The sequence below is a fragment of the Hippocampus bargibanti genome, linkage group LG11 (genome assembly GCF_051943395.1).
Source record: "Hippocampus bargibanti isolate YZ-2025 linkage group LG11, ASM5194339v1, whole genome shotgun sequence".
Lineage (NCBI taxonomy): Eukaryota > Metazoa > Chordata > Actinopteri > Syngnathiformes > Syngnathidae > Hippocampus > Hippocampus bargibanti.
This window is the reverse complement of record NC_142744.1, coordinates 23657540-23662022: the sequence shown is the minus strand read 5'-3', so window position 1 is coordinate 23662022 and position 4483 is coordinate 23657540.

The following is a 4483-nucleotide window of genomic DNA, read 5'->3' as shown; positions in this document are numbered from 1 at the left end:
GTAAACAATGTCTTGGAGCAAAATTTAAATCGAGGATCGCATTAACATATTTGCATTCCAAAAACTCTCTATTAATCTGGCTAATCCTTAGTCATTCACTCTACAATCACCAAATAACAACTGAATTGAGGGGAAACTTGGAATGTACTTGAAATCTGGTTGTGAATAAAAAAAAGGTATCATGTGCTGACTTTTATCCTGTTGGAAGACAGCAAAAGTGCACACACTTCATAGTAGCACCAGCTATATTTACCTTTCACGGGCCGACCCACATTCATGCAAAGGCAGCCTTGACCCTTAGCCTAGTTTTCAGAGCACTGTTGACTGCTGCCTGTGCAGTTGTTGTCCAAGAAACTAAATAATAATAAAAAAACAACAACGATAATATACTTTTACCTCAAGCTACATTTCCTGATGCTGGGTCTCCCCTGAGGTGTTTTGTCAACAAATCGGTCTCTTTTGAATTCCAATGGGTTTGTGTGCAAACAGAGCAAAATAAAACAATAGTAACAGCAGCTGGGGAAGAAGGACACTTCCTTTGTCATTGCTTTTAGGGATGGGTCATCAGACCTGTATCCGACAAGCGAATAGAAATAATTGGAGATTGTTTAACTGTCTTAATATCGCCATCCTGCTCCAAGATTTTGCATGGCAACACACGTGAGACAGATGAATACATACATTGATACATACATATGTACACATATATTGTATATATCAATATGGAATGTACATCAAGGAATCCATAAACAAAGAGAGAAAGTGAGAAAAATGATTGATATAAAATGTAATAATCCTGACAATATCCCCCTCCCCCAAAATACACTACACAACTTCCATTCATGATCACCACACAGCGCCTTTTAGGGGACAGACAAACTTCCTACGTTTCGATTTTTTTTGTTTACGCCGGAAGTGCGGCCATTTAAAGAAACAAGCCAGTCAAATCGCTGTCATTTTTCATATTGGACTGTGGCAAATGAATCGTAGCACGGTTACGGTAAATGTATTCAAAGTAATGTTAATATTTGAACAAAATTAGCGTGACATCGTGGTTTAAAAGCCAGATATCGCGGATGTCAAGAGATGGTCTTGAACTCACCCCCCGGCGAACAAGTGAACCAATGTGTCCCTTTGGCTCATTATTTAGCATACTCTGCTAGGCAGCAAAAGTCTGGGAAGAGGCAGAGGAGGAAAAAAAATAATAGTAAACAGTGGTCCCGTATGTCTTCTTGCAGATGTTTGTTTGCCGTCGTGGGGATGCCCACGTCGATCGATTGGACACGCCGACGGTTGTTGATGACCCAGCAACGGGAGAGGCGATTTGCACCACACTCAGGGCCCTTTGCTTCTATGTCACCTTTTTCAGCGCTCGCTCGCTCGCTCACGTATTCTTCCCAAAGCGCAGAAAATGGCGCGGAACCACTGCAGAGCGTCTTCGTTTGAGAACGAACGTCCCCTACTACAGATGTTTATATGGAACATCAACTCGGTCATCAGCTAGTGTCCTTCGCTTCGTTCGCTGCGACATGTAGTGGGCAGATCTTACAGGCGGAACTCGTCTTTCATAGGATGAGAAACATGGGTGGGGATTGGTCGATTGGACGCCAACGTCACGTCTATCACGCCCTGATCACGCACTGTTCACATGCTCAACGATTAAATTATTAAGCCAATGGGAAAACTTTTGATCTCGTCTTAAAGGTCGGTATACATTTGTAATTTGACGAACTGCTGTTATAACAATCATTTTGAAATAATTTCTGGAGAAAAAGCTGGTTTTAAAGTTAAAAAACACCACGGTCATCGGTCTCATCAAAGACGGCGATGAGTCTGCGTACCGACAACAACTGGAGCAGCTAGAGGTCTGGTGCAGCCGTCACAACCTAGAGCTGAACACGCTCAAGACAGTAGAGACTGTAGAGTAGAGTAGTAGGGCGTGGCGTGGAAAATCATACTGGACCCTCCGCACCCTGCCCAACACCTTTTCCAACGACTCCCCTCAGACAGGCGCTACCGATTCATGCGCACCAAATCCAGCAGACATTTAAACAGCTTCTTCCCCCAAGCCATTAACACTTTGAACAGTAGCCCAAATGGAACTGTATAGTGCCTCTTTGCAATTTTTTGGTGATGATACTAGTGCAGCATGTTCTACCGGAAACAAATTACATGTGTGTTCTACATACTTGGCAATAAAGATGATTCTGATTCAGATTATTCTGATTCTAATTCTGATTCTGAAACACTGTTTAAATGTAATTGAACCCCAAATATCCTGAAGGAGGTCACTGTGTGGATGTTCTCCGGATCCCCCGGTTTCCTCCTTCATCCCAAAAACATGCATGGTAGGCTGATTGAACACTCCAAATTGTCCCTTGGTGTGAGTGTGAACACGAATGGTTGTCCGTTTCTGTTTGCCCATTTATTGGTTCGCAACTGGTTGGATGGGTCCCTTGCCCCAAAAACAGCTAGGATTGGCTGCAGCACACCGAGACCCTAGTGAAAATATAACAACCCAAATCCACACACAAAGGCATGTGTGGACTTCGGATGTTCTCCATGCTCGCATGGGTTCCCTTTGGTCAAAGTAATCCATAGCTCCCGCTCATCCACTACGCTACCCATGATGAGAAATAAAAATGGAATGTTGGGTAGACCGACAGATGCTATTTCATGTTTAAAAGTTTAGACTTTACATATAGCAGTTTCTGAAACTCATGACAAAAAGTTACCGCACACCAGGCCCCATTTTTTTTACAACTTGAAACACAATAAGACGACTAATCGTAAAAAAAAAAAACATTGTTGCAATGTATTATGGATTTCTTTTTAAATGAAGGATGTACCTACCACAAAATGGTCCCTTGCTTAATTTATGGTAAATATCCCTTGCTGATTATTTTTACTCCAGTTGTGGTTTGTCGTTATGGTGCACAATGCAATGTTTTGTGCTGCGTTGTCATGCCTACAAGCCACGTGAACTCTTCTTTCTACACGATGCTTTTAATGTACGTTTACGTTTTGTAGCGTCATAAATTCTGTTAGCTTCTTTAGTTCTCTGCTCCCCGCAACCTGAGAGCAGGGACCTATCATAACAGAGTCCGGCACCGCCCGGGCCGACCCACATTCATGCAAAGGCAGCCTTGACCCTTAGCCTAGTTTTCAGAGCACTGTTGACTGCTGCCTGTGCAGTTGTTGTCCAAGAAACTAAATAATAATAAAAAAACAACAACGATAATATACTTTTACCTCAAGCTACATTTCCTGATGCTGGGTCTCCCCTGAGGTGTTTTGTCAACAAATCGGTCTCTTTGAATTCCAATGGGTTTGTGTGCAAACAGAGCAAAATAAAACAATAGTAACAGCAGCTGGGGAAGAAGGACACTTCCTTTGTCATTGCTTTTAGGGATGGGTCATCAGACCTGTATCCGACAAGCGAATAGAAATAATTGGAGATTGTTTAACTGTCTTAATATCGCCATCCTGCTCCAAGATTTTGCATGGCAACACACGTGAGACAGATGAATACATACATTGATACATACATATGTACACATATATTGTATATATCAATATGGAATGTACATCAAGGAATCCATAAACAAAGAGAGAAAGTGAGAAAATGATTGATATAAAATGTAATAATCCTGACAATATCCCCCTCCCCCAAAATACACTACACAACTTCCATTCATGATCACCACACAGCGCCTTTTAGGGGACAGACAAACTTCCTACGTTTCGATTTTTTTTGTTTACGCCGGAAGTGCGGCCATTTAAAGAAACAAGCCAGTCAAATCGCTGTCATTTTTCATATTGGACTGTGGCAAATGAATCGTAGCACGGTTACGGTAAATGTATTCAAAGTAATGTTAATATTTGAACAAAATTAGCGTGACATCGTGGTTTAAAAGCCAGATATCGCGGATGTCAAGAGATGGTCTTGAACTCACCCCCCGGCGAACAAGTGAACCAATGTGTCCCTTTGGCTCATTATTTAGCATACTCTGCTAGGCAGCAAAAGTCTGGGAAGAGGCAGAGGAGGAAAAAAAATAATAGTAAACAGTGGTCCCGTATGTCTTCTTGCAGATGTTTGTTTGCCGTCGTGGGGATGCCCACGTCGATCGATTGGACACGCCGACGGTTGTTGATGACCCAGCAACGGGAGAGGCGATTTGCACCACACTCAGGGCCCTTTGCTTCTATGTCACCTTTTTCAGCGCTCGCTCGCTCGCTCACGTATTCTTCCCAAAGCGCAGAAAATGGCGCGAACCACTGCAGAGCGTCTTCGTTTGAGAACGAACGTCCCCTACTACAGATGTTTATATGGAACATCAACTCGGTCATCAGCTAGTGTCCTTCGCTTCGTTCGCTGCGACATGTAGTGGGCAGATCTTACAGGCGGAACTCGTCTTTCATAGGATGAGAAACATGGGTGGGGATTGGTCGATTGGACGCCAACGTCACGTCTATCACGCCC